Source organism: Thamnophis sirtalis, unplaced genomic scaffold, assembly GCF_051295495.1.
Source record: "Thamnophis sirtalis isolate CommonGarterSnake01/CBP01778 unplaced genomic scaffold, rThaSir2_p1.2 scaffold_7, whole genome shotgun sequence".
NCBI lineage: Eukaryota > Metazoa > Chordata > Lepidosauria > Squamata > Natricidae > Thamnophis > Thamnophis sirtalis.
The window spans coordinates 66,259,964-66,284,936 of NW_028261387.1; the positions used below are offsets into that span (position 1 = coordinate 66,259,964).

Sequence of the window (24,973 nt, forward strand, 5' to 3'; positions counted from 1 at the left end):
CTGAATGTATTCTTTCTCTACAAAGTTTTCATTCATTCTACAATTTCATTTGTACAAGATTTTAGAAAGTCTTTCCATCTTCCTTTGAACTTAATACTAAATCCTTTAGCTCCTTTGTAGTTTTTACCTGTGTTTGAACTGTATTTCTGAGTTGGAATATTTAATGTTTCTTCTTCATGCCTCTAATTCATGAACATGACTACTAACCAACCAAGATAACGATCATACCTTCTGTTCATGTATTTTTCCAGCATATTCTCCAATCTATTTTAACATTTGAACCACATCTCCCAACCACAATTTTGGCGATTTATTTCTTCGATTTATTTTTATTTATTTATTTGCCTTCCAAGTCACTGTGGTGAGAGCAAAAAATGGTGATCCATTCTGATTTGAGGACAGACAAGTCAAACACCATTCCACCCTCCACTACGGCCTTTCTTTTCTATCTTGATTTTTAAACACACAATGTAGAATACTAGCACTAATATATGAATAAACATGAATGAGATTGCACAGTAAATTGCTTACCAACTTTCCCCATAATAAGGCCTTGGCAGTTCTTCAATTATCTCAACTCTTTCTTTCTAATCCCCTGCTCCTATGATGATGGTTACTTAATCAGCAGTCTAACATCATGTACCACCTCAGTATCCAAAACAAACAAATGAAGAATTTTATCATCTGCTCAGCTGTAAACTCTGCAAAGGCAGTGCAACACAGGGAGTAGAATGACCGTAACATGGGAGTTAGCTGACGGCTTGTTAAAGAGGGAATGTGTGGTTTTTTTCCTCATAAATTGTCAAAAAAAAAACTAGCTCTATGGGACTGATTAGTCTGAGTGGTGTATTTGCATCTCATTTGCACCGAGAGGAGATACACTGTTGTCTTACTTTAGATTTTGTACCCATTTCCTGTGTTCTTATTCATGTTTATTCTTATTCTTGTTATCTTGTACATGAGTGACAAACTAAATAAATATAAATAAATAAATAAATCATTGTTTTTCAAACATTTCGCAATGTGTGGACTTCAACTCCCAGAATTTCCCAGCCAGCATGCTGACTGAGGATTCTAGGAGTTGAAGGGCGCACATCTTAGAGCTGCCTAGTTCGAAAAAAGCTATCTTAAACTGACATGCATCCTCATCTAGGAACAGGTAAGACAGTTGGTATTTGAGGGAAGAAGACCAACCTCTGAGTATTTTGCAATCTTAGAGTCAGATAAAGCATGGCATTCTATCTTTAGCCTTTAGACAGTAGGGCAGGAACATTAGGCACGCTGGTGCGCTTATGCACGCCCCTACTGTCTTCTTAGGAAAGGGGTGAGGTCAACAGTAGACAGTTTAAGGTTAAAGTTTAAGGTTAATTTATGGGGATTAGAGGAAGTAACGAGTCAGGTAGTGCATTCCAGGCATTGACCACTCTGTTGCTGAAGTCATATTTTCTGCAATCGAGTTTGGAGCAGTTTACCTTGAGTTTATATCTATTGCGTGCTCATGTATTATTGCAGTTGAAGCTGAAGTAGTCATTGACAAGTAAGACATTTTAGCAGGTAATTTTGTGTACTATGCTTAGATCAGACTTTAGTTCTAGGTTGTTTATATTCTTAGACATTTAAATATGAACTATGAAGCTATGACAGTTTAAATAATATGAAAATACATACTGTGTTCTTATATTGGTATTAGCTGGGCATGCCTAAATTTGTCTTTTTTTCAAGGTTGGTTCTCAAGACATTGTAAAGGCTATTTCACCTTGCTTCATTTTAGTGAGGAAATTTCATTGTAGTCAGTCCTGAGGAAAGAAATCTGACAATGAATTTACCTTTCCACATCTTGACCAGGGTTTCTTTTACTATAAATTATTTACTACAGATAGTCCTGTTTAGTGACTGCTTCACTTTATAACAGTTTGCAGTCATGTCAGTGATAAAAAACTAAATGTGTGACCAATCCTCAAATTGATGGCCTTCACTATATAGGTTGTCCTCAAGTTACAAGTGCAATTGAGACCTGGCACTCCATTGCTAAGGAACATGGTCATAAAGTGTAATTTCACATGACTGTGTCACTTAGCAACAACAATTCTGACAGTCCCAGTTGCCATTGTTAAACAGGGACTACATCTGAACTGAATATATGAAATCTTCAAGGCAAAGCATTTAGCCACCTAAGCTAATAAAGGAAAAAGTATTTTGGTGAACAAATCCACCAGTGTATCAAAAAGCAATTTATATTCCTTATGATAACTCTGACCATGGTATTTAGTAATGTTTTATCAGAACTTTAAGAATCATAACATGGGCAAATATGATTGTAAGATAATAAAAAGTAGAAAGTTGTATAAAATATTAAATAAGTTTCTATATAGATATTCCAGTTTGAGGGAGCCTAGTTTTATCTGTGCAATATACCCAGGAATATGAAATAGGCAAATAGATATCTACAACAACGCTGGAGGAAGACAAAGGATTAACTACATTGAACATGGGTAAGAGCTGTTATTAAGGCCTACTTCATGGCATTTTAGGCAATGAAGCATAAGTACTTCTCACTAATTACATCTGCAGATAATCAGCCAACGACCCTCTTTAAAGTGAGCCATCTCCTCCTGGGAAGGAGTCTACATGAAGGGGTGCACTGAGGAATTTGCTGGTTTTCTGGAAGACAAAATCACTCAAATCCATTCCCAATTAGATGACAGTGTGGTTGCTGATCTGGTGGAGGCACCTGAGGCAAGTTCTTGCCAGTTATCTTGGATGGTTTGATTCTGTTGCCTGAGGAAGTGGGCATACTCCTAGGGAGTATGAGTGCAAGCACCTGTGTTTATACACATGCCCCCTCATAGCTTGCAAAACTTTCCAGGAAGTGGCATAGAGACAGATATTAGTAGGGATTAATGCTTTCCTGGGGGGGGGGGTGCCCCCAGCATTTTAAAGAGGCTGTGGGGCTCCTTTAGAAACCATTTCTAGACTCCATGCTATTGGATAATTTTTCTCCTGTTTCCAATCTTCCCTTTCTGGGGAAGGGTGTTGAGAGGTAGTTACACAGCAGGTCCATAGGTTCCTGGATGGCATGGGTTATGTAGACCTTTCCAACCAGGTTTCAGGCTTTGATATGGGGTGGAAAATGCATTTGTTGGCACTTTATGATGATCTCTGGTGGAAGCAGAATAGAGGTAATGTGTCTATCCTCACTCTACTTGACTTCTTGATGCCTTTGATAACATTAACCATAGTATCCCTCTAGAGCCATGATGGTTAACCTATGGCATACGTGCCACAGGTGGCATGCAGAGCCCTCTCTGCAGGCATGTGAGCTGTCACTCTAGCTCAGCTACACTACACATGCCCATGCATCTCCCATTGGCCAGCTGATTTTTGAGTCTTTGCCACACATGTGTAAGGGGAGGGGCACATGCAAGAGATTTGCGCACATGCATGGGGTCGCATGTGCATGCATGTATGCAGCACGCCCCTCACGGCTGATTTTTTGTCCCAGGAGGCTGCAGGGAGGCCTACTAGGCCCAGAATAGGGTGCGGGGCTGTCATGGGCATGTACAGGGGGTGGGGGCATGGGGGTGTCACACATGTATTGCATTATGGGTGTGGCTGTGTGCACGTGTGCTGTTGCATGCATGCACATGATTTTGGCACACGATGACAAAAAGGTTAACCATCACTGCTCTAGAGAAACTTCAGAGGTTGGGATAGAGAGCTCTGTGTTGTCCTGGTTTATTTCCTTCCTCTCTGGTTTTTTGTCAGTTGACTGATAGGAAGCAAGAGGTCCATCTAGGTCCCTGCTTTGTGGGTCCCTACAAGGCTCAATATTTTATCCACTTCTGTTTAACATCTACATAAAGTCGATTTTGGGCAGGCTGAGAGGTATCCATCTGTCATCTCCTATGGGGAATTGCACTGTCTGCCAGTTTGCTTCTGGGTCCAATTCAAGTTGCTGGCTGTCACCTTCAAAGCCCTATATGGCTTGCAACCTGATTAGTTGAAGGACTGTCTTTTCCCAGTTACATCGACCTTACCCACCAGAGCAGAGAATCCGAGAACGCTGCAGATCCCTGGCCTACCTACTAGGAACAAGGGCCTTCTCTGTAGTGGCTCCATGCTAGTGAAACATCATCCCTGTGGAGATAGGTTTGGGCCCCACTTTGATACTCTTTTGACAGAGTCTGAAGACCTGATTTTGCAAATGGATCTGGGGACCTCAAGATGGCTTATTTGACAATTTTCACAAGCGGGATGAGAGAGGAGTTATTGATATAGTCTCTGGGTGTGAGTTGGGTAATTGTATATATTTTCTTAAATAGATAAATGTTCTGACCACCCTCTCCGTACACCAAGGCACTCCAAGACAAGATTACTGCTAGACAATTTATTCACAATAAATTAACACACCGACAAGACTTTGGCAGCAATCCAGACTTCCAAGATAAGAAATACACACGAGAGCTTCTCCAGCGTTAGTATATTAATTGAATCTTGCAAACAGCCTCCTCCCAAAATCTCTCCTTATATACTCTCTTGGGAGGAGTCTAATTACAACCACCTGGGTCCAATTATCTTCTGTATCTGTGTAGTTGCTGTCTGCCTTTGCCTGGCATCCAGGACCAACTCCCTTAGCTCTTCCCCACTGCTCCAGGGCCTGACCTCAGGGACCAACTCCCTTTGGCTTTCACCGCTGCTCCACGCCTCAGGCGCCTCCTTAGACCAGCATCTCTGGTCCCTGCTTGGAGTCTGAACCCTGTCCAGGGTCCTCCACATCTTCCAGAGCCGACTCATAGGGCCCCTCGCTGTCGGAGTCTGTTTGCAGCTCCAACGGCTGCTGCTGGGCCACAACAGATAAATATATACATTACTACAGCAGTGGGTTTCACTTATTTTTGCCACCAGCTTGCCACACTCGCTTTGCAAGTGCATGCATCTTCCACACATGTGCCCGCCCTTCCATTCATATGCTTTGCTCTTGCATGTGCCTTCCATACATGCACCCGGCAGGGCTTAATAGGATGTTATAGCACCGGGGCAGGTGGGCTGGCCCACCCGCTATCTCTGCTACCGGTTTGCCTGAATAGCACCTCTGCATTACTAGACCTGTTTGGTATGTTTAAAAAGAAAAGCAATATTATCTCTGGTTTTCTGCTCATAACTTATGTGAATTTTTTAGTAAATAATAAGAGTAGAACAGAACCTGAACTATGAACCATTCAAGCTATGGACAGTTCAGCTGCTTGTATTGTCTATTCATACATAATTCAGCCTTTCTTTCCAAGCCTTAAGATGGAAGTACTTTAGCAATTTTATTGTGTGAATGCTGTTTCGTGCAACTATGTTATATTTTTGTTTCTTTAAAAAGAAAGGTGCTTTATGTCTGAAAGAATGATTTAAAGATTAAGTGCTGTGTCTTTAAGACCCTAACAAACTATAAACTTTTAAACCTCCAAGAATATACATCAAAAACTCTGTCAGGCAATTACCGACCTTAAGCTAAAACAGAGAGATATAAAAGGATTTTGAAGTATAAAGCAATCATTCACAGCTGATTAAGGAAAAGCCCAAGGCACGTTAGCTTCATGGCTGAGTAAGACAGCTCCAATCATATATTCTAATAACTACAGTACAGATGGGTTGAGGGCTAGATATATACATCTTGCAAGCTCATGCATCAACAGAGATTCCCTTGCCTCCCACCTCCATTATGTTGGAGAACAGGTTTCTTTAAATATATGTTTGAGAGGCTGCTACTAAATACCATGGCATTGGGGAAGAGGGGAAAGCAGCAAGAGGAAGGTGATGAGTCTCTTAGGAGCAGATCAGATGTTGAATGGCAGACTTCCAGAAGTGCACATGAAGCGGAGGTTCAAGGGACATCTCTTGTTGTCTATATAGGAGATCACAAGTAAGCCACAATTCAGATTTTGGCTGAGTTCTCTTGAGATATGTATGTCCAGCAAAGCTCAATTCAACATTCAAGTTAGCGGAAGTTGGGCCAATGGACTATAGTTCAAAAGTGGGCTGGGCAACTTCTTTCCTCTTAATTCTCTCCTTAAAAAGGCACGACAGTGTTGTTTCAAATTTTATTTTACAGTTATCAATTTCTAAATTTTATTTAGGGGAGGCAGCAGACAAGGAGACAAAATTCTTTCTGTCAACGCCCCAAAGCAGTTACAACCTTGATCAATAAACTCTGAAACTTATTTTCAGTACCGTACTCCCTCTGCTGATAAAGAAAAGCATGTTTTTCTTGCCCTTTTTAAAAAAATATAAAACAAACAAAAAAGCTGAAGGACTAGAATGGTGATTTATTTTCCTTTCTTTGGAGTGAGGCTTAAGAGGCAACCTGGTTTCCTTAAGCCTTACAGAATATTAAAATAGCTGTTTCATTTGTTAAAATAACCCCAAATGTGATGGGGAGACAAAGATGCAATTTCTTTCTATTCCTAAGAGAATCAGCAGACATGTTTCTCCAGCATGTAGGACCCAATTTGCTTCTAAATACCCTTTAACAACCCATAGAAAGAAAGAAAAATTCCATCCAGTCAGATGATTCAAAGATTACAAACAGAAGAGGAAGATGAAATTTTATCATACGTAAAACCTACATCTCTTTTTATTTGGCAAAATATTAATTTATATGCTAAGGGGACCTGGTGCTGGATTCAGAAGGTGAGTTTTACACCCCATACATTTGTATAGGATTTTCAAAAGAGCCGTGGTGGCGCAGTGATTAGAATGCAGTATTGTAGGCTAACTCTGCCCACAGTCTGGGGTTCAATGCTTGCGGGCTCAAGGTTGATTCAGACTAACATCGTTCCAAGCAGGGGTGGGTTCTGGCAGGCATTACTACACACATGTACAGTGCAATTAAAATTGTTTTAAAAGATACTGGTGCCACCGGTGCCACACGGGGAAACAGTTCAGGGGCGTGGCAGGCCTGGGTCACTGCCAGGTCCAGCAACCCAGGCTGCCAAACCACTACCAGTTCAACCGAACTGGTCCAAACCGGAAGGAACCCACCACTGTTCCAAGGGTGGTAAAATGAGGACCTAGATTGTTGGGGGCAATATGCTGGCACTGTAAACCACTTAGAGAGGCTGTAAAGCGTTATAAAGCAGTAGATAAGTCTAAGTGCTATTGCTATTGTATTAGTTACATAACTCAATCACTAGCTTCTCTCTTGCAGTCACTATTTACAAGACATGCTCATCCATCTTTCACATCAAAGTTTTGCCATCAGCCCTCTTTATTCATGCCAGCAATGTTTGAACAGCCCACTTCCAATATAGTCCAATACACCCCATTCCTAAGTGGTCTGTAAGGGCCGTGCATAAGGGCACCAACGTGCCTACCGTCCTTGTCCTAATGTTCCCTTTTATTCGTATCCATGTATTCAAAATCATGTTTATACTTATATATGTTATCTAATGCATGCTTGACAAAATAAATAAATAAATAAAAATAAAACAGTCCAAATTTAGCAGTGTCCCCCAATGATGGAGTTTGACCTAAATAATGTAGCCAAGATAATCTGATCTGACATGCTACACGTATATACACACTACAAAAATATTAGCTGAAGTGTACAACATCATCTTCTGAATCATCAATAGTCCTGCTCTAGGCTGTGGGTGGCCTGTGAGATTTGAGGGGGGGTAAATAAACATTTTAAAAATGGTAATCTATTAGGTATTTAAAAATTTGTTCCTTCGAGTGTTTCAGGATTTTTATTTTATTTTTTAAAATAATCCCAGCTTTATTAAATTAATTCAACAATCTTTTTTGTCTCTTTTTGTTAAAGTAATTTTCCACTCTCTCAATAGTTTTCTCCCCAAACAACTTATGCATCAGAACGAAATTCCCAGAAGAGTAATAGACGTTTTCATCCCTTTCTATAATTTTAGTTCATTGAACATATTTAGGTACTTCAGATCCACAAAGTTCTTCATCCACCTTCTGAGAAGGAAACAGATGATGGGGTAATTATTCAAAAGAATCAGCTTGATATAGTGGTTAAGGTAGGGGTGTCAAACTCACGGCCCACGGGCTGGATGCATCACTTGCTGGCCATGCTCACACCTGGTTTAGCAAAGGGGGGGGGAGTCACAATATATCACTTGATGCTGCTGTGATGGTGTGAGTTTGACACCCTTGGGTTAAGGCATCAGGCTAGTGTTGAAAGAAATGTCCTTCTGGGTTTGGCTCCAAGTGGGGGAAAAGACACTGGAGACATGGAGGCTGCTTGGAAAGAAGGTTTAATGGTGAACAGGACCACATGGCTTGAGTCCTGAACAGGAAAGGTGATCACATGTTTCAATGTTGGTGGAGAAGAAGAGAAGGAAGGCCTGAGATGCTGAGTCCCTGGTTTTATGCTATTGAACTTTTATGATCTTGAGCTTGTATTCTAATTGGTTGTCAGTTCAGTTCAGTTCAGTTCACTTTATTTGTATGCTGCCCTTTTCCCTGGGGGGACTCAGGGCGGCTCACAGTTCAAAGGGGGGGGGAGGACAAACAATTTACAACATAAAGACACAACATCATTTAAGAACTCAACAGTCATACAATTCGAGTAGGGGTTAGAGTCTTTAATCCCAGGCCTGCCGGGATAGCCAGATCTTAAGGGCGGTGCGGAAGGTCTGGAGGGTGGTGAGGGTCCGGATCTCCACGGGGAGTTCGTTCCAGAGGGTCGGAGCAGCCACCGAGAAGGCTCTCCTCCGGGTCAGACTACCATGGGGCCATGCAGGGGCAACTCTCCAGGCTGTGCCCTAAATCCAGGTTTTGTTGAGTTCTCAGATGCCATGTGGTGAGTGGGGTAAAGGGCCAATATTATCATGCCTTAATCCCATCCCCCTGGAGCTGAAGGGGAGAACTGTTTATTATGTAAATGGACTGGCTTGGCCATCTTAATGGCCCATTGACAACGGGGGTGGGGGCAGGAAGCTGCAGGGAGCTATTCTGTCTTTAAAATATGTATCTTCCTTTTAACATCCAGAGAAATATTCTGCCTTTTCCACATTTCCTAGAATATTTCATTTTTCTGGGAGAGGGCTGGGTGATAACTTCCTACACAAGAAACTGGAAGACTGTAAGTTGTGGTCTGGCCTTAGACATGAAGCCAGCTGGATCACCTTAGGCCAGTCATTTTCTGCCAGTCGTAGGAAGGAAGCAATGGCCACTTCTGAAAAACCTTGCCAAGAAAACTGCAGGGAAAACTCAGGCAGTCTCTGAGAATTGGACAAGATTGACCAGAAAAAAATATTTAAAAGGCCATTTGAGAATTTCTTTGTAAATTTCCCCAAGTTATTTTTAGAGAAATGGATAGAGCTAGTAATTTTTAGTATAATATATTAATATGTGTGCTGATTTTTAATGCTGTATCTGTCTCTATGGTATAAAAACAACCAGGCTTCCTACATATTTTATATTGCTGTAGTTCATGGGTAACTCATGTGTGGTGTAGGAATTTTGAGGTAAATTGTGGCTGCATTCTCTGTTTCATCAGAGCATTGGTATGCCTTGTTCAACCTACAAACGGGCAGAAAAAAGCAGTGGCCTCAGGCAGCTGATTTTTTGGGTGATATGAAAAGGTAGCAAATCATTACATTTTAAATTCACGATTGTTTTAGTTTTATCACCAGGAAGGGCCAAGGGAAAATATTTTGTAAGTTTAACTGAGAGACCGCCTCCTGCCAATTACTCCCAAAGACCGATTCAATCTCACAGGCTTGGCCTTCTCCAGGTTCCATCGGCCAGCCAATGTCGGCTGGCAACCCCCCAGGAGAGAGCCTTCTCTGTTGCTGTGCCGGCCCTCTGGAATGAGCTCCCGTGGAGATCCGGATCCTTACTACCCTCCCGGCCTTCCGTAAAGCTACCAAGTCCTGGCTGTTCTGACAGGCTGGGGGCTGTTGAAATATCCAGCCCCGCCTCAATTGTGAATGTTGTGCATTTTTAAATTATTTGTATTGTCTTATTTATTTCCCTTTCCCTGTTTATTGTGAGCCGCCCGGAGTCCTTCGGGAGTGGGCAGCATACAAAACTAATAAACAAACAAACAAACAAACTGCGTTAGATGCTGACATAGCTTGATTGGCCTTGGATACCATTCATTTGTGTAATACAAAATGTCATCATTTGTTGCTCTGCCTCAGATAACAAAAGGCACAATGAAGGCTGATAGTTTTTTTCTCAATGGCTGAGAAAAGAGAGATGTACAAGGTTAAAATCAGGATTGCATATCATGTCCTCTGATCTGAATAGTGTCTCCACTATTCCCAAATATATAAGGGATTAGGGACTTTCTGTGGGTAGGTTTGAGTTGCTCTTTTATCATCTGCACTTAACATTATTTTCATTATCCAGATTTGAAACAGGAGAACATTGATATTTATAACATGTTTTGTGGTAGATGCTCGGTAAAATCAAGTCTACATTGCTATTTATATCAAAAGTTTAATAAATAAATATAAAACCCTTCCAAAATATAGGCAATTTACAAAATTTAAGAATAATATAAACGTAATCCAACTTTTGACTGTTTACATGGTACTCTCCGATTTCCTCCAAGTATGTTCTGATTGTGATTTTTAGAACTCCAAGACAATTAGTGAGCACCAGACTGGAGAAGTGCTGTAGTGCTTTAGTGCTGTAGTGATTATAGTTTTCAAAAAAAAGTTGATGCTTCTTTAATTTTAGATCTCAGGGGCTAACTCTGACATTAATTAAAGTTTCTACAGAAGTATCATTTTTGTAGTGAGGCCTCCAGAGCATGAGATCAGGAAAGAATAGAGGGCTTCAGGGACCCAATTCAGAAATTTAATAAGTGCACTCCCAATACACAGGATGGAAGCAAATCCATGTAGTCTAGGGTATTTATAGGTGGGGCACTTATTGTCTTTGGGGTAGAATCTTCACACAAAAAATGTTTTTTACACAATCAGATAGAATTTGAGATTGCACTGAAATCTCGTACATTTAACAATGCACAGGAAAGTTCTCTCTGTGCATTTTTGCACTCTAAATGCAAATATCAGAACTGCTGGGATAATGTAGAAGCATAAGCAAATTCTTGGAACTAGAGATTCTGTTACAGAACATACTTTTGGGATTTCTTTTGGTCAATTAATTATATAACTTTTTAGAAACTTGTGAGAATATTGAAGTGGGGGGGGGAATTCCCATTTGTGAACAACCATGATAAGAAGGAAATAACAGCTGGTCATGTGTTGTATTTGCACTGATATAACCAGAGCCATCCACAAAAAGGGAAAAGCAGAACCTCTTGTCTTCTTCTCTGACAGTTCATCACTAAGACTGCAGCCTCTGGGGACTCTAAGACACCTGGCTCTCAATTAAAGAGCTAATCTGTACTGCAAAACACTTAATGCTAGGAAGGAAAAATAGCTTATCAAATAAACCAGCTCTGGCCTTAGGCTATTAGAGCAGAAAACATCAATAATTTTGCAGAATGCCAGCATGGTACTAAGCTACAAAAATGTCTCTCAAAGCTTTCTAAACATTATGCAACAAGTTTCCCAAACTTGGTAGCCTCCATTTTTGTTGGATTACAATGCTGGCTGGGAACTCTGAAACAAACAGAGTTTGAAAAACATTTGAAAAATGTCAGGTTGGATATTATTGAAAGCTACAATGGCAGAACTCTGAATTATCTCTCTTTCAGAGTACAACTGGGATTTTAAAAAGAAAGATATGAATTTTGTTTCCTTTAAAACCCCTCTGTTAGGGCAATCTCATACATGACTTCTCAGAAGTCAGTTTAATAGTAAGTGGGTCTTTCATGTAGAAAATCTATGTAGTCGCTAAGAGTTGAAAATGTCTTAATGGCACATAATCAAATGAGTCTATTTTTTTAAGTACATTCATACAGTATTACATTAATCCCATCAAAAAATAATAAAAACTTCATGTGGTATGCCAGCTTGTTTCATAGAGGAAGCTTTTTAAATGGAAGAACATTCAAAATTAAATGGGGCCCTCTCCAATTCTCTTAAGCGGTGATGTCTGGATTTCTTTTACTTTATGAAGTATTAAATGCTTTGAAACCTTCCAAACACACACACACACACACACACACTGTTTCAGTCTTTAAAAAGTTAAAGGTTTGCCCTCTCAAATCACAAGTACAGTACTGCCTGCAAAAAAATAATAATAATAAGGGAATGTGGTTCAGAAATGAATAGTTACTAAGATACTACCCATCCCTGCCATAGTAAATCAAAGTAAGTCAATTATAATCATTTTCCCATTGCATCCCAAAATAACTGATCAAACTGTATTCCCTACGTAGATGCTCACAGCCAATGGAGGTTACCAATCATTTTGGTGGCTTCCTTCAATTCTGAAATGGCAAATATATCAGAATTCTTTCATCCTCCAAAGGATGCAAATCTAAATATTTTCCAAGGGCATAGGAGCAGATGTGAGCTGCTGCCAGTTCGGATTGGTTCACCCATACTGGTAGTTCTGACCACCAGCTGGGCCCGCCCACCCATCCCAGTGCTATCCCGTCCTATATATTTCACTCTCTGGCTGCTCGCCCGCACCCACGCAGCCCATTTGATTTCCGCGCTTCACCCGCTCTACTCACAGCAGCTGCCCGAGAAGGTGTGCTGGAAGCCGCCTGCATGAAATTCCTGTGTGTTTGAAGCCACACGCAAGCATGGAAATTCAGAAAAGCACACTCACATTTTTGGTTTTGCACTAGATGAACCGGTTGTTAAATTATGTGAAGCCCATCTCTGCATGGGAGGGTGTCAAAAGCCAAGGTGATGGGCAGCAGTGCATGCATGTAATCAAAGCCACACCCTCTTTTTACATAAATAGATGTGTGGCTTTACTAGCCACTGTTCTGACTTTTTGACACACACACACACACAAAATGCAGATACTTTGGAATATTTCATTGTGCAGCACAACAAAGGCTTGAATTTGGGATTATGGAAGGTGGCAAATGTATTTTGAAGATAGTCTTCTATGCCAATAAGTGAATTATGGATGCTGCAGTAGCAACATATATTATTGGGAACAATTTTCTGGGACACAGGTTCCTTTCAGTCTTCTTTTGTATCATCACTTTTATTATATGAAGCTTCTGTTTCATGAAAAGAATATTGAGAGACAAGGATAGTAATTATTGTGCTTCCTCATTGGTTCTAAACGTAAAGAGGACTAAAGCGCTTCAATAGTAGCTCAGGTGCAAAACATATACTGCAAATTAGGAAACCACTACAAACCATTCTAAGAACAGGCTGTTTTTTTTTAATACAATCAAGATAAGAGGTAAAATGATTTCATCATAACCTAGGAATCATTGTCAAAATTATAACAAAAACAATAATTCAGATAAAACATATATTAATCTAATCTTTGCACTGGTACATTGTTATAACAATTCCCCTTTTAACAAACCTCTGGAAAGGAGAAGGATGCAGATTTATATTTGAAAAATTTGAGATTTATATTTGAAAAATTCAGAAAAGGTTGAAGTGCTCAGCAAGCTGAAGAGCTGGTTAATGCACACTGAACTTACCATATGAGTTTTATGTAAGATTCTCTTTGCTTTAATTTGAAAAATGGAAGCAGAGTTCTTCAGGTTTGTCTTACTAACAGGTGTAGTAGTATGTGCGGGATGATGAAGAAATAAAATATTTTTTTCTTTTTGCTAGATCTCCCTGGTAGAGTTTTGAACTAAATATGAGAATGGATTGGTATGCCTAGATGTCTAATTACCTTATTCATTTTAAGCACAATTAGCTCTATAGAGAGTTTTGCTGGCAAGTTTCAATAAAAAATATACTGAGAGGGACTTTCTGTACATCTTTAACGTTCTTGAAAATTAAACAAAAATTAAAATCCCAGCTTTCAGTCATTTGGAAATAGCTTCTGCCAAAACCAAATACCCCAGAAAGATATAATGGGCTGTGTTCCTGCCCCATTCAGAAGCCAAATAGTCAATCCCAAAGGTGCTTTTTCAAGAAGCAACTGGACTTTCTTGTTTTCTTTGAAGATTCTCTACTGTCTGAAGAAACTTCTTGGATGAGAAGTGAAATGTTTTCAAAGAAAAACCAAAAAAAAGACCAGTTGCCCCTTGAAAAAGCACCTTTGGGACAACCATGATCTGAGTGACTGAGAATCTCCATAGCCAAATAGTCAATCGTATCTTACCCTGGCATGTTATGTGATTAATTCCAGCAAACAGAAAATCATGCAAACATAGACAAATTAACTAAGCTGCCACACTTAAGTTAACCATAGATAATCATGTTATGCAAGTAACCATATTCTTAAGCCCTCTAAGAATCAGGAACAGTTGAAGTTTGAATCCAAAATACAAAAAATACATCAGAGATGATTTGGCTGCGTATGACACACCTGTCAGCCCTTCTTTAAAAAACTGTGTGGGGTTTGTTTTAGACTTTTGTGATGGCTGTGCAATCTCAGGAAATCTTAGCTGATCTAAGCTGCAAAAATTTGTAGGATATAGATACTTCTGTCAGCTCAGGGTCTTAAATCTTTCAGTTTTCTAGCATTGCAGATGTTTTGAATTCTCAAACACAACCAAACATACCCTTCTAATTGGCTGTGTCTTTAGGAGGAAAAGAGGGATTAAGATACAGTAATGACCAAAATTGTGGGAACCTTTTGGGAAAAGTGTACAGTATTTTTGAGGTTTGATGATTAATAACACCACTTTTGGGGGGGAGTAGTACTATAAAATTATATATCAATGGAAATATAATTTAATCAAGAATGTAATGCAATAACTTTTATGCAACATTTACTATTAAAATAGCAGTTATAAAGAAGAGAAGTGAAACACATAGAAAAAACAAGATATGCAAAAATTATCACCATGTTAGTTAATACTTAGTTGTGTAACCTTTAGTCTTACATCTTTCCATGGAGTGATCCAAATCTTTTAGTTCTGCAGCTATTATAATGTGAAACCAAGATTGAATCATTGCTTCTATTAACTGAGTTTTATTGCTGGCTATATTTGACTATAACTTTTCATATAATACGGATAATTGAACAAACCTTGTTGCGTTACATTCTTGATTAAGTTATCTTTCCATTGATATATAATTTTATGGTATTGCTTCAAAAACAAGTGACGTTATTAGCCACCAAACCTCAAAACTATGCTTTTCCCAAAAGGTTTCCACAATTTTGGCTGCTACTTAGCATCAATATAATGAGGTTCTTACATCTAAATACAAGCTTTTTGGAAACATGAAAATTACAGTAGATTATTTTGGAAGGAAGGTAGTCTGGGCAGAAGAATGAATTGATCAAGCAATATATATGGAGGTTGCCTTAATAGTTCTACTTGCAAATTTTTCCCCTTTAGTCCTCCTGATAGGTCTCATTTACTAGCCTTCAGAATGCTAGAAATGGGGAATATTTTTGTGTGGCAAACTGAACCACAATGGTTTATCTTACCTGTTTAGCAAACCCAGATCATGCGGGTTACTTATTAACACTGGTAGCACTGGCAATAGCACTTAGATTTATATACCGCTTCATAGTGTTTTATAGCTCCCTCTCAGCAGTTTACAGAGTCAGCAAATCATGAAGAAATGTGTTGTATGAATTTGCTCTTGCTCTTTAAGTGAGGAAACTATGATCTATTATTGCAACAAATAAAATATAGGCAGCCTTTCTGTGTCCAGAACAAAAGAAGACTGAAGTGTTGTATTTAAGAACTCCTGTTTTTTTTTTTTAGTTTATTTCTCTCCAAGATTTTATATCTCTACATGAGATATTAAACTTTCAAACACAAGGAAGTCAATTCTCTTCTTTACAGTGCATCTCCTCTTAGATTGATGCAATTTACTAGAGAGAAAAGGAATTGAATGCCATGCTGCACATTTCCCAAGAATGAATTCATTTATGCTATAAAAAAACAAAAAAACTGCAGTTGATATGACATCAACATTAATTTGCATGAAATATTCTCAGGTATTACAATGTAATCGTGAGAAGCATCAAATATCAGTAAAAAAAGGCTTAATGCTAGTTAAGGGGGAATAAGTAGTGAAACCTATTTTTCTCTCACACCACAAACCTTCTGCAGTATGTGCCAGAAGGGGAGGATTCGCCTTCTCACCGCTTAGTAAAAACAAAAAACAGGATTAGATGGAAGAACTATGTGTGAAATCAGTTCACAGTCCCAGTTCACAGTCCAATTTCAGTCAATCCCACTTATATCATACTTTCTATATTAGCAATTTTCTGTTTTATGCTTATGTAGACATAAATATCATTCCTGTTTAAAGCATCATGGGTTCCATAGTTTTGTAACTACATACATAAAGAGACTTTTTGGTATATGAAATTGAAAGAGGACAGAATTTCCATTGCTACAAAGTTAAAAACAATCAAACATGTCCTGGATGTACAAACAGCCAATAGATAATACAAGTGTGTCCGTATTATGTGACTTGGCAGGGAATTATGGCAAAATCCTAATAACCTGAGATGATTGCATGGCGAAAGGAAGTAATGTTCAGACAGAGGATGATGTGGTATACTAGCACTGTCTTAAAAACTGGAGCTTGTCACACAGAAGAGAACAATCTTTTTTTCCTGTGCCTAATGGAAAAATATGGGTTAGTTTAGAGAAGATATGAAGAAAGGTTTCTGATGGCAAGAGAAGTATGATGATGGAATCAACCATCTAAATAGGACATACAGCCTCTCTCCTACTGGAGTTTTCAGGCCAAGACTATAGCACCATCTGTTGGGGATGCTTTAACCTTAGATATGCTTATACAGCTCTGGCCAGCTTTATCACACTACAATTCAGCATTCTATGACCAAATATATATACATACATACATACATACATACATACATACATACATACATACATACACATATACACATACATACATACATACATACATACACACACACACACACACACACACACACATTTTCATGGAACCATGAAGGGACAAAAGCATTTGGAGATAGACGGGAGATAGGAATAAAGTATTTTTTATCAGCATGCATGGCTACAGTTATCTTCTTCACCAAAGAACACAGAAAAGCCGCACAGCCCACAAGGTTACAAGTGATACACATTCTGAAATGATATACAGAGATGGCAAAAGAAATATAAATTATGACATGATCTTTACTTTAGGAATGTAGGATTTCAGAGCAACACCTTGCAATGGACTGATCGGTTAGCTCTACATTCTCCTTTTCTATGGAGAATTAAGCCTGCCTTTTCTACTGATACTAGCACCTTCTAACATAAACAATTGTTCTTTACTATTCCCAAATATTGACTCTCTTCACTTTACAAAAATATAGCAACCTAGTTTGGATAATCTACATCCTTCTTCTCTAGAGTCATCAGGAAGTTTCATCTTGTCTTGCCCTAATATGTACTCAATATACATATATAATAATATAATATTTGTCCTCCAATGAATGCATAGATATATTAAAAATAATAAGCAGAGGTACAGTCATAAAAATACCTTGTAACTTCAAAATTAATAATCAGAATAAGGATATTCTAAACAGAAAAAAGTGGGAAAGATGAAAAATCTGGAATATTATAAGCAGAACTACTAAAGTTTCCACATGTTGTTCAAAAGTCTTTCATACTTTCCTTTGTTGAAAAAACTAATTCAAACTTTAACTTGTCAAGCTAATTAATAGAATGAAATATGTGTAATACCACAATACCATGTAATTTCCAAGTTAATAATCTGAATGATAAGGAAAAGGAAAGAAGGAAAAGAAAAGAAAAAGAGAGGGCAGACCTGAAAAATAATACTGTTCTCTGAACTGGCTTAGCCTTTTCATAACTGATGGCTGTTAGTGACCAAATCCTTTTCTGGGGTAGTGAATCACCAATCTGCTTTGCTTTTTGCTTTGTGTGGCTTTAAACGGCCACATGCTTCCAAATCATAGCTTAACATGCTGGCAATGATGATATTATTGTTTACAGGCACAACCAACTGGTCAAAGATTTAAGCTTTTGTAAATATCATTGTTTGGGCTCCATTCAAATTTGAGAAACATTTAGACCAAGAACAGAATGTAGCTTTCGGAAGAAGGCATTTGTGATAGTGGCATTTTATTTCTTTTGACTGCTAACATTGGGTGTGTAGCAGGAGTTAGCTCATTTTATTTGAATCAATGTTGGGATGGAGTCTGCTTTTCTTAGGATTAATTATAAAAATGGGAATCCTCATGCCTGCATCTCTAAGAATAGCTGGGAGCAGAAAGGATAAAGAAGTGTTATCCGAATAGATGAGAAGTTAGGACAAAAATCAGTGTAAACTGCTATGTACTGTAATGAGAGCTTAAGCAGTACTGTGAAGGCCTTTACCCTGAAGTCTTTAGCCCCCCCCCCAAGTTGATCATAGTTATTAAACAAATATTTCATTGAGTGCCTATTTCAACAAATAATGTGATGCAATGTAAAGTATGGGTTAGATATTACAGCAAAGGAAAGCAAATAAGGAAAATACAATAAGCACATATCGCTCGGGGAAAATATTCTAGAATGTATAACTTCAAAAGTACAATTGTCCTACACACTTGTGCATGTGATAAATGTTAAAAATTGCAATGTCAGAGCTCCTATCTTGATGTTTCTGCCCCTTCCTCACTGATGTCCTTGGATGGAAAGTAAAGAATATTCTCTGATGAACCATGTAAAGCATATACACTCAACCTCAAACTTATTAGTGTTCAATAGACATAACAAACCCTATCTCTATAATAAATAGCTTCAACTTCTGTTGGTAGTATTGTAAACATAATTCTTTTCAATAAACAAATGTCAACTTAAGCTGAGAAATATCTTGATGGAAGATATTTCTTAGTAATAAATAACACAGACTTAGGTTTAAAGTCTCTCCTTTTGCACTACTAACTTTGATTTGTGTTGATTGTGAAATAAACAGAATTCTTTCAAGTACATACTCTGGTTCTAACAATATTTCACCTGTACATTTGGATGAATCTAAGGATTTGTCCTGTATTGTGGCACCAAATCCACACTCTAAATTTGGAGGTTGTTCTCTTTTTTCTTGGTGGTGCAGTATAATGCAACTTCTATGTGTATGTCATATTACACACCAATAGCAGATAGTCCTTGACAGCTTTGATTTGCACTCTCAGCAAACCCAGTGAAATGCAATACAATATTTATGTTGGCTTAAGGCTTCTCTGATTCACATGTTGGCAAATTGAAGAGTACCATTCAGGAGTGACTCTCAAATATCAGCTGTTGACCAATAAAAAGTATGAGCTACTAACAAATCAGTAGGGCTTCTAAATTAATTTAGGAGCTCCAGCACAACTGTGTCGACATTTACCATCCAATCCTAAATGTTCAGTCAATTATAGGTTGGAAATAGAGAACTTGGGGAAAGCAGGGCTAAGAGATGGAGTATACACGGTTGGAACATTTTGCTGAAAATTGCATCATTAATCCCTACATGAATTGCCTTTGTATTATATTCTTCCAGAAGCAGAAATATTTTTCCTTTGTTTAATACTCCCAATCCCACAAGCATATGGGTTCATCAAGATGAGAGGAAGGTTTGCCATACGCAAACACAATTAGCGAAGTTCATGAGCAAGTGGAGATTGGAGTCTAAGTGCTCCGGATCCTTTTCTAAAGCTTTTGAAAGCAGCCCTCTAGCATAGAAACAGGAACATAGATCTCCCATTTGGATTGGAAACTGTTTTGAAGAACAACCTCTAAATAAAATTGGAGGTGGAGAGCAAAAGAACATAATAAAACTTATTCTGAGGTATTTAGCAGAGCTGGAGTTTTTTTATTTTACCCCCTGTTTTCCCAGGCTACTCTTAGTCACTGATCTCTCTCACATTCACTCATTCCCTCTTTCTTTGCTAAGATCTTTTCTGAAGACTTCAGTCTGAAAAAAGAATATAAGGGCAGTAGATTCACCTGTGTGACAAAACTAAGATAATTCTTTGCAGCTCCACTCCTCTGCCAGAACCCAGGAGTCAATTTTTCAAGGGGTGGTGAGCTATAATATCCCCAGAATGCAAGCTGGTCATAAATTTAGAGATCCTCCATGAAGATTAGATATGACTTAATTCTCAACATTCATTTCAAGAATCAAACTGACAAAACGTCTTTTGGTCCATAGATTCTCTTTTCCTTCCTGACAATGGAAATATAGAAATGCAAATAAGAAGCACCTCAACCGTAACAAACAATAAACGGACACGCCTTCATTGGAATATCTAAGAAATTGCTTGTTAGAGATTTCATTGATAAGTAAGTTTCAGTGTCATTATACAACTTTTGCAATGACGAAGTTGGAGATGACTCCAAGCTTGAGATGTAACTTGAGAACCTTCTCAACTTCATCCATGCAGCAATATTTACTAAACATCACAGGAAAGTATGAAATACTTTCCAAGTTTCAAATGCGTTCCATGATTTGTGTAATAATATCAGCATTACTGATATGCTTTATCAATGTTCTTCATGAACCCAACTCTTTATGGCATGTATGTAGATTCTGATGAAGTATAATATATTCAACAATTGTTGTGATTCAGCAGTCATATTATCCCAAAGGATAATATTTCAAAACCAGAAAGTCCAGTTGAAAAAAGCACCTTTGGGACAACTATGACCTGGATGACTGGGGATCTCCATAGACAGTAGTTATATTACTTTCAACCATTTATGAATTGATAGACATCATTTTATTAGGATTTTTTAAATTAGCAACTACTTCTGCAAGCTCTTGCCTTTTTCATTAGCAGTATTTTCTAACCGCTTCATCTTCCATAGCTTCATCTTCAATTCCTTTGCTTTTTCCAAGCGTCAGGATCTTTTCCAGTGACTCTTCCCTTACACTATGTGTTCCAAATGTTTTTGACAAAGATGATGATATTTTGAGCTATAGTTTGTTCCTTTCATCCTCTGTAAACTAATGAAAACTATGTCTAGACTTACTCATTCAAAATAATTATAAGCTTATAAAATCCTAAAATTGAAATTTAGTGTGATGTCTTTGAACTTTAATCTCCAACAATAGAAAGACATATATAGAGGATGACACCTCTCAATTTTAAGCATTATTCTCTTTGTTATTTCTTCTTTTCTCATATGTTATTATGTTTTGTTGTTTCATATAAGTATACATGAAAATCTGCAAAGGCCTGAAATCAGTCCTGGAAAAGGGTGATGTATGAAGTATTTTTGGAAGAAATAGACAAAAAATATCATGCAATAAATATTAGTGATTTCATCCTCTTTCTATGCTTGTGCATCCTGTTCGATTTTCTGTGCCTAAAACCTGTCTACGGCATTATGAAGGAAACGTTTAACTGCTTCGGGCTTCAAGCGAGATATCTGAAAATCCCAACTCAGAATCTTCTGGTTATAGTGATGGGGTCATTCCAATCCAATTTATACTGAAAGGAAATAAACAGATGCAAACAAAGGCCCAAGAGCACATGTAAAGGGTTTTTTTCTTCTTCTATATGACTTTGTAGATCAGATAATGTGCTGCTGGGCAGCTTGACTGACGGTTGTCTTGAATATTGCCAGCAAACTGAGAATTTTTAAAATCACTTAAGAGTTTTTATTTAAAAAATCAATCTTCCCTAACATCCAAGCCAAACAAAAATGTAGAAATAAAAAAATAAATGGAGGACCGATGTTTTTAAAATCAGGTGGATAAATGCTCCCTGAAGCATTTTGAATATTCAGCCAGCATTGTCATCCTTCCCACCTTTCCTTCTTGTGACAAATTCAGGCAGTGAGCAGAAGCTTTAATGACTTTAGGTCTATTTATTACGTATTAGCTACATGGTATGATAACTGCACCTGTTGAGATTACTTGAGGATATTTTTGCAATATTTTTGCAATGCAGGGCATCATGCATTTTTAAGGCACATAATAACAACATCCTATGACCATGATGGTGAACCTATGGTATGCATGCCAGAAGTGGCACACAGAGCCATCTCTCCAGGCATGCCCGCTGTCACCAGTTGCTCTTCCGGAATCCAGCGTGCACATGACGCCAGCCAGCTGGTCTTCACACACAAGGGAGCATCAGAAAACAGAAGATCAGCTCCCTGGCATGCATGCGCGTGCTGGGAAGCCGAATTCCCAGTTTCAGTGCAAGCATGCGCACCGTCTAACTGGTCTTCGTGCACGCATGTGTGCCTGAAATCGGAAGATCAGGAGACCAGCATGCACTGCTCTTCCGGTTTTCAGCGCTCCATACATGCACGCCAGGGAGCTGCTCTTTTGGTTTCTGGTGTTCCCCCACATGCACATGCACTTCTGTTTCAGCATTCAGTGCCAAAAAGGTTTGCCAACATTGTCCTATGACATTGTTTTTGCCAAATAATGTTTTAAGTGTTCTTCAGCCAGTTAATGAACCCATCCAACAGAACCACAGTATAATTTGAAGCCTAGCAAAGAAACTACGTTGAAACATGTTTACTAAATTAACCCCAAGGAATACCATCTTCACAGAGTGTATGCCTATAACTAAACTGTTCTGGTAAAAGCACTTTAAAAAAATTGCCTGCAATAATGCCAGGCAATAATTAATTATACAAAAACATTTCATTTTTCTTCTGATTTTCTAGCAGGCCAATAGATAGCTTTACTATCAGTCTTAATGGACTGTTCTGGAGCTTTTTAAATAATGTATTCTGGGAAAAATATTTTAAAAATTAATAGTCCACTATTTACAGTGTGTTTCTTTTTTCTTTCTGTTAAGGGGTCATTTTTGGGGGGGTGGGGGATATTTTGTCAAATGTGTGCTAACAGGAATTGATACTAAGGTAGGTAAAATCTGTATGGGTTATGCTAATTCTTCACAGAACTTTATTTTCTGTGTTCCTATTTTCTGTTTTAAATATACATATTAAGTCACCGTCAGCTTTTTCCCCATATGATTGCCAAATCTTTCTTAACTTTGCAATCTTGTTAAATTCCCTGTGGGATCAAACTCTGTTGTCTTGCAACACTGTTCAATTCCATTCCTACTCTCCTGTCTATAATCTGAAATCTTGACTTTTCTTGGACATCAACACCTCTTTGATTCTAAGTTGCTGGCTTTGTCTGCCTCCCTCTTAGCTGCAAACCAAGTCATACCACACTAGAAGGTATTATCTTGCTGAGCTGTGTGTAATGTCCATTTAGTACCAGAAATGTACATAATTCTTATATCTCTGGAACGTTTATAAACAAGACTTTAGTAGACAGCATTTGACATTCAGTCTCTGAATGTAGACACTTAACCCTTTGAAAGCTTTAAATGTTGGACTAAACTGAGGAAACCCAGGTTTAAAATCCACCCTGACTTGTAGAAACTCACTGGGTGACTCTAAGCTAGCCACTCGCTGTCACCCCAACCTACCTTTACAGGGTAGCTGTTGTGAGAGGGAAAACAGAGGAGGAAGGGCTATGTCCACCTTACGCCAAAGGCAAAGTATAAATGTAGGTAAGGATCAATCTGCAATACCAGTCAAAGTCATTCACAATGTCTCCATAGATTCTTTCAGTAGCAGACGGATTTTGAAATAGATGAGAAAAACAGAAAGCAGTAAGGAATAGAGTAACTGCTCACTAAACTACTGAGATAGGCTTGTTCTGATTATTATGCCTCTGAAAATTTTAAACTGATTGTGAACACCTTCAGAAATTGTGGGTGCTCCATCATTGGAGGCCTTTAAGAAGAGACTGGATGAAATGGCACAGGGTCTCCTGCTTGAGCAGGGGGTTGGACTAGAAAACCTCCAAGGTCCTTTCCAATTCTGTTATTCCGTTATTATATGTATGATTGACAAATATGTTTTTTTTCAGTTAATTGTGTTAATTAATATTTTATGTTCCTTCTAAAAAGACTCCTTCCCACACGTTACAGTGAACTCATTACCAGAAGATGCAATAATGACCACCTACTTATCTGCCTTTAAAGGGGGGATGGAACCAATTGCAAGTTAATACAATAATTGCTAAGATTCACATACAGGAATGTGCTGCTCTAGTCTTATCCTGCTTTGTGGACTTTTCAGTGCATCAAACTGGGCACTGGGACCACAGAAGGCAAAATAGCAATAGCAATAGCAATAGCAGTAGACTTATATACCGCTTCATAGGCCTTTCAGGCCTCTCTAAGCGGTTTACAGAGAGTCAGCATATTGCCCCCAACAATCTGGGTCCTCATTTCACCCACCTCGGAAGGATGGAAGGCTGAGTCAACCTTGAGCCAGTGAGATTAGAACCGCTGAACTGCAGATAACAGTCAGCTGAAGTGGCCTGCAGTGCTGCACCCTAACCACTGCGCCACCTCGGCTCATCTAGAACTAGATCATCTTTGGTCTCTTCCAATCCCATTCTTTGTAAATGTTCACTTTATTGGATTTGGGGTCCCCTACCTGAACTGGTCTGAATTTTCTTGCCTCTGGATCTGTGGTGGGATTCAACCAGTTTGCACCCCTTTGGGAGAACCAGTTGTTAAGTTTCTGAGCAGTTTGGTAAACTGGTTATTGGAAGAAATCATTAGGACAGAGAACCAGTTGTTAAATTATTTGAATCCCATCACTGCTCTGGATGGTAAATTTGGTGACTCAGCCAGGGGCTGTTGGTCTAGTTACAACCCAGGAGCTTGTAACAAGAACTGTGAGTTGTCACCATCTTAACTTCTTCCTGCTTAATATAGCAGTAGACTTAGCAGTAGACTTATATACCGCTTCATAGGCCTTTCAGGCCTCTCTAAGCGGTTTACAGAGAGTCAGCATATTGCCCCCAACAATCTGGGTCCTCATTTTGCCCACCTTGGAAGGATGGAAGGCTGAGTCAACCCTGAGCCGGTGAGATTTGAACCGCTGACCTGCTGATCTAGCAGTAGCCTGCAGTGCTGCATTTAACCACTGCGCCACCTTGGCTCTAATATGTTCTGA

At 38.7% G+C, this 24,973-nt stretch overlaps 1 protein-coding gene across 4 annotated transcripts in view; it reads left to right on the forward strand.

The window, feature by feature from the left end:
* Window positions 1-24,973, forward strand: part of RALY (RALY heterogeneous nuclear ribonucleoprotein) — a 270,649-nt gene that overhangs the window by 186,665 nt on the left and 59,011 nt on the right. The gene's annotated exons all lie outside the window — the stretch shown is intronic.